The sequence below is a fragment of the Octopus bimaculoides genome, chromosome 2 (genome assembly GCF_001194135.2).
Source record: "Octopus bimaculoides isolate UCB-OBI-ISO-001 chromosome 2, ASM119413v2, whole genome shotgun sequence".
NCBI lineage: Eukaryota > Metazoa > Mollusca > Cephalopoda > Octopoda > Octopodidae > Octopus > Octopus bimaculoides.
In genome coordinates this window covers 33,686,584-33,699,083 of record NC_068982.1, presented here as the reverse complement: position 1 = coordinate 33,699,083, position 12,500 = coordinate 33,686,584, and the positions used below count along the sequence as shown (strand labels likewise).

The following is a 12,500-nucleotide window of genomic DNA, read 5'->3' as shown; positions in this document are numbered from 1 at the left end:
GCCATCTTCATCTTTGGCTAGGATAAGCCACTTTTTGCATAAAGAAGGCTTTGACAGGATACTATGCTCTGTATTCTGATGGCTACTAAGGAAACTAAGGGCAGATGTATGGCTTGTGTGTACTGTACAAGATAAATACAGAGGTTCTGTTAGCAAGGAGTTAGTAATGAGTTCCACGGCGACTTTAGAATGCAGGTAATGATCCATTAATGTTTTATATTCAGCCTCTTCCTGCTTATTATATTCCCCCAGGCCATAATAGTAGAGTTTATAACCTAATTCTTATAGTAGAATCTGCAGTTGGTTTAAAGAAATCATTTCAGACATGGAAGCAAGACCTATAACTGAGAAACCTGAAAGTCAAATTAGGGAAGACTAAAATTTTGATGGGAAGGACAGAACTCTGCTACCACCAGTGAAATGGCTGTGCTTCATATGCAGAAAAGAAGTAGATTGGAATTCTGTAACCTAACCAGTGTAAACTATGGATGCACAAGAAGTATAGTGGGATTACAGGCAGACAGATAAAGAAGGTAGCCATATGTGGTAAATATGCAGTAGTTAGCAGTAGGAAGATTTGAAGGAAGTAAATTCCTTCAAATGCTGAGAAGATTCACTAGAAGTTGTTGATAGCTTCTGTTACCTCATTGTCCTAATTAGCAGAGGAGGTGTGTGTACTGAAAGCATAATAACCAGAGCAAGAACAGTTTGGGAAAAGTTCAAGCAGCTGTCACCTCTGCTGTTTATTAAGGGCTTCTTTCTTGGAAGGAAGAGCAGATTATGTGATGTTTTTAAAAGTTGTGATGCTGCATGGGAACAAGACAGGGGCCTTGAGTGTCGAAGATTTGCAAAGACTATGCTCTGCTGGTTATGTAATGTTAGTGTGCATACCTGACAAAGTGAAAATGAACTGTGAAAAATAAAATAAAAAAAAAAGAAACAGAATACAGAAGGAATCATAGTATAGAAAAGAGAAAACTGTACTGGTACAGGTATATGATGTTTGAGAAATTCAACTGTTTAGGGAAGTGTGGGTACATAGAGTGGATGGAACAGGTTGAATGAAGACTGAAGACATGGAATGAGTTAATGAAGACTTGATCAAAAACAGTTGCATCTCACAATGGAGGTGACAAAGGACTGTGGTCATTGGCAACATGTGCTGAAAAAAAAGACCTGACCACCCATGCAGATATTTATATCTATCTGTCTGTCTGTCTGTCTGTCTGTGTTTACCTACCTAATCTACCCACCTTATGCATGTATGTGTGTGTGCATGCATACTATTACTCTGCAGCAATTTTTATGCACCTTGTCAGTTCCAACATCAATTTGTCTCTAAAAGCAAATTATTTGTAAATACTTGAAAATTGATATGTAGAAAAGATAAATTAAAAAAAAAAAAAAAAAAAAAAAAAAAAGACAGACATTTTTGCCTTTGGGCGTTGTTAGTATGTGCTACTTATGAAACCATATAATCTGTTGATGAATTAGAATATTTCTCATAGGTACAGGTATAGCTGTGTGGTTAAGAAATTTGCTTATCAATCACATGGTTGCAGGTTCATTCCCACTGCTTGGCACCTTAGTATATGGCACCTTGGGCAAGCATCTTCTACTATAGCCCTTGATTGACGAAGGCCAGATTTGGTAGATAGAAAATGAAAGAAGCCCGTTGTATGTATAATGTTTGTGTGTGTACATGTGTGTGTATGTGTGTGCATATGTATGTGTTTATTGACATTATGTGATAAGTGAGTGTCACCACATTTTCAATATTCCATGTAAACCTGTCTGGTTACAGGGAAATATTACCATGCTTAGAAACAGGTGACAGTTGGTGCCTGGAAGGACATCCAGCTATAGAAAATCTGCTTCAATGAATCCTGTCTACCCAAGCAAACATGTAAAAGTGGACATTAAAATGACTATGATGATGATGATGTTAGTTAATTTGTTTCTATAATTACCTTGCCGATGTATTAGAAATATTTGCAATACATGGCTGGTGGTGTGATAGAAGCACCCCGGTGACAGATAAAATGTTTTGCAGTCTTTAGTTTTGCTTCTTTATGTTCTGTATTCATATACCATTGAGTTTGAGTTAATTTTGTCCTGCCAAGTTTAATAAAATTATACCAGTCAAGTATTGGAGTTGTTTAAATTGACATTAGTATTCTTGTGTCAATGTTAAGAATCAATTTATTGAATTAACCATAAATATAATATTCAATTAGCAAACAGAAATGTGTTTTGGGGTAGGGTATAGATTGTTGAATATTTTTGAGTCACGCTTATTTGACAAGTGTTCAAAACAGCTTGTGCATTGCAAATATATTAAGTATCAAAGTCTGTCATTGTACATCTATGATGTTATTATCAATACTCTTAGTATTATTAAGCAAGTCATATTTGTTTAAGAAAATCTTTCACATTAAATAAATGTTGGGTTTGATCATGTCATCAGCACAAACCCTCATTGCAATCTGGTGGTCAGCAGGGCAACATCTCTTTCCTGTGTAGAATAATTGATGAAGGCTTCTGCAGGGCACTTGATCAGTTTATATCTATGTTGGCATGTCCATAAGACTATCACTAATGAATTCTTTCACATCAGTGATTGCAAGAAGACTGTCTATGGTAGGATGCTTTACCCATAAAATATCGAGAATGGCCAATAACAGCATCCTCCAGGTGTTTGTTGAGTGTCTAAGCACTTGATCTATATGATAGCACTGATTTCACAGTGGTATAGAAAAAAGTTCTCCTGGTAGTGATAATTTCTAGGTGACACTGAAGTCTCCTAGAACAGCCCATGTTTTGGTGAGACAAATTTTTACTATCTTTTCTGTGGATATAATATTATTTCCTAAGTATACAAAGGAGTCCACAGATTTTAGAGTATTCTGTTGATTGTGCTTAATGAGCCCTTCTGATATTAGCAGATATATTCAGTCTTTGAGGCATGAAAATAAAGACCAATATCTTCTGCTTTTCCAAGATCATGTAGATGCGTTAATTACAGAAGCAGTGTGTATGAAGAGAGTAATTATCATCAACATGATCTACATCTGTTATTATTGTTATTATCTGGTTGATGAGGGAAGGTGGATTTTGTCAGAGTGAAACAATGTTCATTAATCTTTTCAATCAAAATGTGAAAGACATAGCAGATGATAAATAGGGATGGAACAAGTATATCACCATGCTGGACTCCAGCATTGATATCAAAGAAACCATCAGATGATCCTATTTTAGTCTGTGTGTTCTTGTAGAATAGTAGTGCTCAACCAGGGCCCATATGACCTTTAGGGGTCCATGTAAGATTTTCTTGTTAAAATTTACGTGCACTAAATTGGTTATATTTCTACAATACATAAAATATTTTCACAACCGTTTTTTTATTACAATTCCTAATAATATTTAATTATAAAAATACAATAGGATTTTTTAAATATTGAATTGCTATGGGGGTTCACCTGAGTAAAACAGGAATCCACGGGGTTCATAGGTAAAAATGGTTGAGAATCACTGTTGTAGAGCATCACTACTACTGCTACTACTACTTGAAGTATACCACATGTAAGAAGAATTTGCTCCAGTGTTTTGCCTCACTGGACAGTCAAAACATTTTGAGAAGTCTACAAATGGTAATACTGCCTGCAGATATATGGTCCTGATTCTTCTTCACTCTGTCTTTTGACTGCCAAGATCTGTCCCACAGTAGACTGATATTTCTTGAACCCATTTTGGTTTTTTCATAAAACCTTCTTGAATTCTGACTGTAAAGCGTTCTTGTAACATATTGTTGTAGTTATTTGCTGTTATCACTGTACAGTGATATTATTATAAATAATTAGGTAAAAGTGAATATATCAGTGTTTGTGTTGTTGTTGTTGTTGTTTAGTCCTAAGTCAGCTCCAAATGAGTGCACATATAATAAAAAGCATTCTGGCCATGACTCTACCATTTTATTTTCAGCCATTTTATCTAACTCACTGGTTCTCAATTGGGGTCTATATGGCCCTTGGAAGTCCATATAAGATTTTGTTGTTAAAGTTTAAGTCCAATAAATTGGTTTTACTTCAGTGATATGCAAAATAGTTTAATATTTTTAGACAATTCCTAATAATATTTAATTATGAAAATGTAATATGACTTTTGTAAACATAGAATGGCTAGGTGGGTCCATCTGAATAAAATAAGAATGAATGGGGTCCATAGGAAAAAAAGAATGGTCGAGAAACACTGATCTAAACTTCCATTATCAAATATCTCTTTCATGTTTAAAGTAGAGTGTGATTTGAGGGAGAGTTGGTTGCTATTTCTAGCAAGTCGAGCGACCACTTAGAGGCTCCCTTGCTATGTATACAAGTTTAATGTGTGTTTTTATTGGCTACAATAGCTCTACCACTTTACTAAGTTGCAAGTGATTGCTGAATTTTGTTTAATTTTTAAACACTTCTCATGATTATGTTAATTTCCAATCATAAAATTCATGTTATTGGATTGATAATATTTCTGAGATTATTGAAAGTAGTGTTTAGTTTTATTGCCTTGCTCTAGTACTATTTAGTAGAAATTATTATTTTTTTTTTTTTTTGTGTATTTTAAGCATCTTGACAAATAATTTAGATGTCTCACTTCTTTCTATTCTTTTGTGGTTCTATATATATATATATATATATATATATATCTATATATATATTTTCTTTTGTATAAATTTCTTTCTGAATCTTAACTCATTTTTGGTATCACCATCATGCCAGTTATTGGTTTATGAAGAGCCACTGACTTGATTGTACAACCATCCCAACCAACCACCACCACCACCACCACCTCAACCATCACCTCCATCAAAGCCATCCTGGTTCCTGAGCAGGTAGAACGGAAAAAAAAAACAAAAAAAAAAACAAATGCATGTGTTAGCAGTTAAGATTGTTTCCTCAGCATGATATCATTTTTCATAAGAATTTTCTTGCAACATGCTTTTTTGTTGATGTTGTTGTTGCTTTCTGTCATCATCATCGTCCTCATCATCTTTGCTGAGTTTCTTTAAATTCGATGTTCCATTTCCCATTAAACGTAATACTTCTGAGTATTGCAGAATTTTTCTGTGTATTATTTGTGCTTAGCTCATGCATGCACACGTGTACACATACATATATGTATAATATATATATATATATATATATATATATATTACATACATATATATATTCTATGCTGCATGCAGTTCTTGCTATCTATATATGCTTTGTTTATATGATCTTTTTCCTCTTTATATTCTCTCCATGCTTCAAGTTGATGAACAATAAGTGTAATATAATTAATACAAATTAATTATAAGATGATTAAGGCTATTAATATATATATATAATGATATTAACAACATTGTTATGTATGTTTTCCTATGGGAATATTCTTCGGGCTTTATCTTTACCAAGTAGCTCTAACAAGTGCAATTGCTCATTTTTCAAACAGATCCATTGAATATGTAACAGAATTACTCAAAATTTACTTCTGGGAGGAATGTCTCAAGAAACAGACAGTATTTTAATGTACTGTCATTGGTTTAGCAGTGTTTTAAAGAAATACAACTGGATAGGTACATAAAAGCATAGAAACAACTATTCAATCTCTTTTGTTGTAGCTTTCTCTGACACTTTCACAACAACAACAATAGTAATAATAATAATAATAATAATAATAACTCGAATGTGGAATCTAAAAACAGAAACAATTCCTATCATAGTAGGTGCCTTAGGTATAATAAAAAAATATTCAGACAAATACATAACAAAAACACCAGGACTTACAAATATATATAACATACAGAAAATTGCACTACTGGACACTGCACACATCCTACGCAAAACAGTTTCAATACAGTAACCATAAGAGCACCACAGCACATACCCAAGGCACACAGAGCTGTGCTCGGTTGTGAAGTGAAAGCACATTATAAAAATAAAACTACTGAATAATAATAATAATAATGGTGGTTTCTAATTTTGGCACAAGGTCAGTGATTTTGGGGGAGGGGATAAGTTGATTGCATTGACGCCAGTGCTCGGCTGGTACTTATTTTATTGACCCTGAAAAGGTGAAAGGCAAAAATCAACCTTGGTAGAATTTGAACTCAGAATGTAGTGATGGACCAATGCCAAACCAAAATTGCTATTAAGCATTTTGTCCCAAGTGCTAATGATTCTGCTAGCTTACTGTAGTAGTAGTAGTAGTAGTAGTAGTAGTAGTAGAAGTAGTCCTTTCTATTATAGGCACAAAACCTGAAGTTTTGGTGGAGGGGGCTTGTTGGTTACATCAACCACAGTGCTTGATTGAAAGGATGAAAGGCAAAGTTGACTTCAGAGGCATTTGAACTCTGATCATAAAACTGGAAGAAATGCTGCTAGGCATTTCTCTGGTGTGTTAATGATTATACCAGCTCACTGTCTTCTTAATAATAATAATAATAATAATAATAATAATAATAATAATAATAATAATAATATAATAATAATAATAATCCTTTCTGCAATGGACACAGTGAAAGCTCTCTTAATTTTCTCCATTCTATTCTCGTTCTAGCGATTACTCTTTCTCTGCATCTTCCCCCATAATTAATTAGGTCCCCTAGGTAGCAGAAATTATCCATAACTTCTATAGAGCTACCAAGGCATTTGAGAAAATAGATTTCCTGAGTATTTGGGGTTTTTTTTTTTTTTTTACGGCCCCAGTGCACCTTCCACATACAAACACTACCTTCACTAATAACCTCCCCATTATTTCAGTGCACCTCTTGTGCATCTATAGCTTGCACTGGGTGCTGTACTTAACTGGTCCTTATATTATTGACCTGATAAAAAAAAAATCAATGGTTTATTTGATACTTAACTGCAAATTTGTATAGGTGCGGTTTATTTATCCTTGCTTTTTGACTTCTGAGTTCAAATCTTGCCATGGCCTATTTGGGTTGTAGACTTAATGCAAATTTGTATAGGTGGGGTTTAGTTAGTTGATGGCCTCAATCTTCATCCCTGGTGGGTACTTATTTTATCAGCCACAGAAGAATGTAAAGTGAAGTCAGCCTTGGAATTTAGAATTGACCAGCTCCTGATAGTTTTTTTTCTTTTTTTCTGTTAATGTCCATGTTTCCATATCCGCATGATTCAAATAGAGTTAATTGAGGGAAATTTTCTGTGTCCTGGTCTCATCCTGCCACTAACCCATACCAGATATGTTTTCATAGACTATTGGAAATGAATGGCATTTATTTACAACAATCACACAATCTCAAGACAGGAGACATAAAGCAATTTATACACATGCTTAGAATGTGTTCACAATTGAAAGCCTAAATTCTAAACTGGGGTATTTGTCTTGAGCAAGTATCTGTTATAGGTGTATAGCGTTAAAAAGCACAGAAACATATCAGTAACAAGTGAAGGTTGCCTAGGAGAGGTGGCGAAATTGCTAGTTCTAGATTTTTGCTTATTAGCTTCTTCATTAGCAAATATATCATAACGATATGCCAACAAATCTTGGCCACTAACTGATTGTAAGGTTATGGATGTTGTATCTAGCCATCTCTCTCTTTCTCTCTCCCTTTCTCTCATATACATGTGTGTGTGCACACACACACACACACACACACACACACACATGATGGGCTTCTTTCAGTTTCTCTCTTCTGAATCCACTCACAAGGCTTTGATCAGCGTGGGGCTGTAGCAGAAGACACTTGTCCTTGGTACCATGCAGTAGGACTCCTACACTATTAGTTGGAAATTGGAATTAAATCATAGTCTGATGTACAAGATGTACCATCAGATGTATTTGCAGAAGTAGATTCTCTTGAAACCTTATAAGGAATACATATATTAGCAGTGTTAGGTGAGTAATTATAGAGATGTTTTTGCAAACAACTTGCAGATGTAAGTGTTGCCAGTTAAAAGCTCCGCATACCAGATAATTGCTAGTTTATGGGGTCATCAAGAGAGAATGCATGCCATTTTGGGGCCTTCCTTTTGACAGCATCATTGTGTACCCCTCCACCACTGAAATGAGACCCTACCTCTTAGATCAACTGGTTATTAAGTTTTGCTTAATATTCTTCTAGCCATTAGCTCATCATCTCTTTTTAACGAAAACCAGTGGTTTACCCTCTCCACTGTAGTCTGGATATCGCTCATGGTTATTAAAATGTCAGAATTAGTTTATGATATTTGTTCTAAATGCCTGAGTTTTGAGTTCATATCCTGCTAAGATCAGTATTACCTTTCATCCTTTTATTGATAAAAAGTATCAATGTACCAATTCAGGACGATTATTTTTTCTGTTATAAGTGCCATTATAAAACCTAGTGGGCTCAATCCTTGTGAACAAAATTAGGTAAATGGAAAGGAAAGCGTACTGAGGCCTTTTACACAGACTGTACCTAATGAATCACAGTTTTTCCTTTCTTTACCAACTATTAGCCTTGGAAATACTGCAAGAGACATGTGCATTGCCTTTCAGTCTCCAACTTAAGCCATTAAAACATAAGAAAAGTTATCATGTACTTAGTTGGAAGTTAAATGAAAAAATTGTACACTAATTGGAAACCAATGGGAAAAAAAATTCTTGCATTGATGCAAGTTGACAATTTTTTTTTAAGGAATGAATTAATTCCAATATATACTTATGTATATATTATTAGCCCTAGCTGAATGTAATGCAACTCTTAACCGTTTCTTACTCCTCTTCAACCCTAATAACAGAAATAAATGATAAAATTTAGAGCACTGTATAAGCAGGTGTTGAAAAATCATTTGCATATAAATCTGTTTGGCAGAGAACTATAAAATCACTATTTTCATATTTACAAAACTGTCTAATAAAAAATAAAGACAAATTAAGAAAAAATTGTCCTCTGCTCCTCCCTGCCCAGAAATAAAAGCAGCTCTTTTGTTTTTTATTAGTCTGATGACATAAAACAAAAGAAGTGACTAAGGGTTTTGTGACAAAAGAGTATTAAAACATTAGAATACAATTTGAAAGACAATAGAAAATGTCAGTTCAATGAGATGCCATGTGGTGGTAAGGGAAACTTTTTCACACGGAAGGCTAAATAGAGTAATAATAGATCAGCATGAGTCAAAGCATTATTCACTTTGAGCTACATGTCTTTTTAGGCATGTGGTTCAAAAAGACTTATGCAAGTGAAGCTTTCTATCCAAATTTATTGAAAGGTACAATAATCCTTTCTACTATATGCACAAGGCCTGAAATTTTGGGGGAAGGGGCTAAGTCAATTGCATTAATCTCAGTCCTCAACTAGAAAGGATGAAAGGCAAAGTTGACCTTAGTGGAATTTGAACTCAGAAAGTAAAGCTGGACGAAATGCTGCTAAGCATCTTTTCCTATGTGCTAATGATTCTGGCAGCTTTGCATTTTAAAGCATTCAGTAATAATAATAGCAAGATAAAGATGATGTTAATTTCTTTAATTGACATAAAACTTCAATTATGTAGGTGTATTGCGCAGAATTACAAAACACTGCCTACAGTAGGGTATAACTTATTCACCTTGAACATAGGCGTGTGATATATTTTTTCATGCTTGGCCATAGTACTTTGCTATCATATAATGTTTTCTTATTTAGGCAGAAAGTGAGCAATTTAAAGAGGAGGGTCTTGTTGATGCCATCAATTCCAGTACTTGTTTGGTACTTTATTTTAGATTGTCTTGATTGTCTATTTATTACACCTCAGAGCATACAGTAACAGCAGCAACAACTTTTCAAATTAGCTGTTAGAAATATGTTAGTGCATTGACTTGAACTGCTTCAAATTTTTTCCTCTTCTTTCTCTGTCTTGCTTGACCTTGTTTTCTGACTTTTCTGAAAGCTTTATCGAAATAACTTCATAAACTGTATATGCTACTTTGAGTTGGATGATCTTCTCTAGAATATCATGATGTTCCTATTGTAACAAAGTTTTAAAAAACTTTTTGATACATTTTATTATTTTTGGGGATGGTGGGGAGGCCACAAAACAACAACCTCTCAACCCTATAGGCCTATTACTAACTAAATTTAATTATCGATGGTTTATTTTCCTTGTTCTCTTCTTCTTCTTCTTCCTAGGGGAAAATTATTACTGTTTTCCACTGATATAAGAAACCAGTTGAAGACAGAAAAAAAGAGATATTAGATAAATTCAAGCTTGACTTTAGTATGTACCAAGCCAGAAAATATTTACCTGGTACTTGTTGACAGAATGTAGACTTAGCTATTGAGAGCTAATTATTTTGGCCCAGAATTCATCAGATGTCACTTACAGTATACACATTATTTGTTGTTCTTCAGCCAAGTCAGAAACACATGTCAACAACTGTCCTGTTATCTTCAGACAATGAGCCTGTCCTTTCCCTTTATGGCATATCAACTATAGTGAAGGTGCATGGTTTGCTGGTTAGGGCCTTGGCTCATGATTGTAAGGTTGTAAGCTCAATTCCTGGCGGTGAGTTCAGCCAGACACTTTATTTCATGTTGCTCCAGTATACTCAGCTGGCAAAAATGAATAATACTTATATTTCGAAGAGCTGGCCTTATCACATTCTGTGTCATGCTGAATTTAGAACTACGTTAAATGTCTGTGAAATGCTCAGCGATTTACACATTAATTTCACGAGCAGGCTGTTCCATCAATTGGATCAGCTGGAACACCTGTAACCAACTGAGTGCCAGTGATGTCAACCATGGAGATTCTTGAATCTTGATGGATTATCTCCCTTCCTCAAGTGGTGCTGGTCTTAATTGCCATTTTCTAATTATGATACATGCTATAGAGGTGGAGATAATTTTAATATATGAGACATTTATGTTGTATAGTATTTGATATACCTGTTTTGTCTGAAGTTTAAACGTTACTGAATTACCCATTTCACTGAGCTGGAAATATGAAGAATATGGTCATGGATTACCTTAGGCAATAAAGAGAGCTTCAAAATATTTAGTGTTTGTTTGAAAAAGAGCTAATTGATCCTGTTGAATCTCAGGGGTTTGAGTTAAAAAGATTGAAGGAACTATTTGGAGGACCCAGGTTGAAGTTTTTAAATTTTCAGTTATAACAAAAGAAAATAAACATACCATGGTAGTTGTGGGACAATTATAACATTGATTTCAAATTTTGGCACAAAGCCAGCAATTTCAGGGGAGGGGATAAGTTGATTACATCAACGTTTGTGTTCATCTGGTACTTATTTTATCGACCCCGAAAGGATGAAAGGCAAAATTGACTCTGGTGGCATTTAAACTCAGAATGTAAAGTTGGAAGAAATGCTATAAAACATTTTTCCTGGCACGCTAACAATTCTGCTGGTTTGCCACCTTTGGGACAAATATAATATTAACAAGATTCTTGTTAAGATATATCCATCCTTAGTTGTATTTGGGTATGGTTTGCATGCTGGTGTGTAAAAGGATTGTAATATGCATGATTTCCTTTCTGAATCTTGTACATTGCATGTGGGAAGTTACAACTTTTTTTTTTATTTTGATATTTGGAGATTCTATTTCATCTTAAAATATATGATGCTTTGTTAAATAAGGAATGAAATAATCCTGTTATTGATAAGATGTTTTCTTCTTTTCAGGTATGTGCTTATCTTGACTTCACTTTATGGATTAATTTTCATCAATGTTTATTGTCATTTGAAAGGTGTATAGAGGTAAGTAGTTTACCAGCCATCCAGATTTTCTTTCTTAAATTTTCCTTTGTATCATTACAATGTATTTCCTCTTTATCATTTTGAAAGATTCAATGGGGAAGACATATGAAACATTGCAAAATTAATAATCTACATATTTGTCTATTATTTAGCTAATTTCCCCCCCCCCAAATTTGAAAACATTCTTTTCATAACGATATTTATATATGAGTTGTGTTAAACTTTTAATAAATAGATTAAGTGGAATATATTGTGTTGATTTTACTGTATTTTCCATCATCCAAGTTGACACAGTATATTGTATGGACATATAGTGCAAACATTATCATTATCTTTCCAAATCCTGCTGCATTTCGTATGGAATTTTTGGTTTACTTTTAAGCTACCTTTTTTGGCTGTAAATTTTAGTCTGAAAATTTTGACACGTATGCCAGAAAATACAGTGTATTATTTCTTTATTATAGATTCAGTATTTCTGACTCCTAGAAATACTTAGAGGAGTATATGTAATGAATGTAGCTTATATTATTAATATTCAAACCAAGGAAATTTAGCCAGATATCTTTCACTGTAATCAGATTAAGATCCTTGATAAGAATATTGGTTGGTTTGTCAGGCAACTGTTTACCAGATTCTTATGTTTGATTTAGTGTATTTGTATTTTAGATTTGCTTGGTGCAAATTAACAGTGAATACTTGTGCCTTGTACCTATATCTCAAAGATTGTGTGTGTGTGTGTGTGTGTGTGTGTGTGTGTGTGTGTGTGTGTGTGTGTGTGTGTGTGT

At 34.1% G+C, this 12,500-nt stretch overlaps 1 protein-coding gene across 15 annotated transcripts in view; it reads left to right on the top strand.

Annotated features, from left to right (window-relative positions):
- The window catches only part of LOC106868006 (rho guanine nucleotide exchange factor 28), a 561,000-nt gene that overhangs the window by 141,867 nt on the left and 406,633 nt on the right, over positions 1-12,500 (top strand). For 8 of the 15 annotated variants that reach the window (XM_052976110.1, XM_052976087.1, XM_052976124.1 and 5 more), the window contains exons 2-3: positions 4,770-4,882; positions 11,641-11,715. The exons of 5 other annotated variants lie outside the window; for them this stretch is intronic. The gene's annotated coding sequence lies outside the window, so the exon portion shown is untranslated. The remainder of the gene's footprint in view (positions 1-4,769; positions 4,883-11,640; positions 11,716-12,500) is intronic. 2 more of the 15 variants (XM_052976115.1, XM_052976070.1) reach the window with 1 other exon arrangement.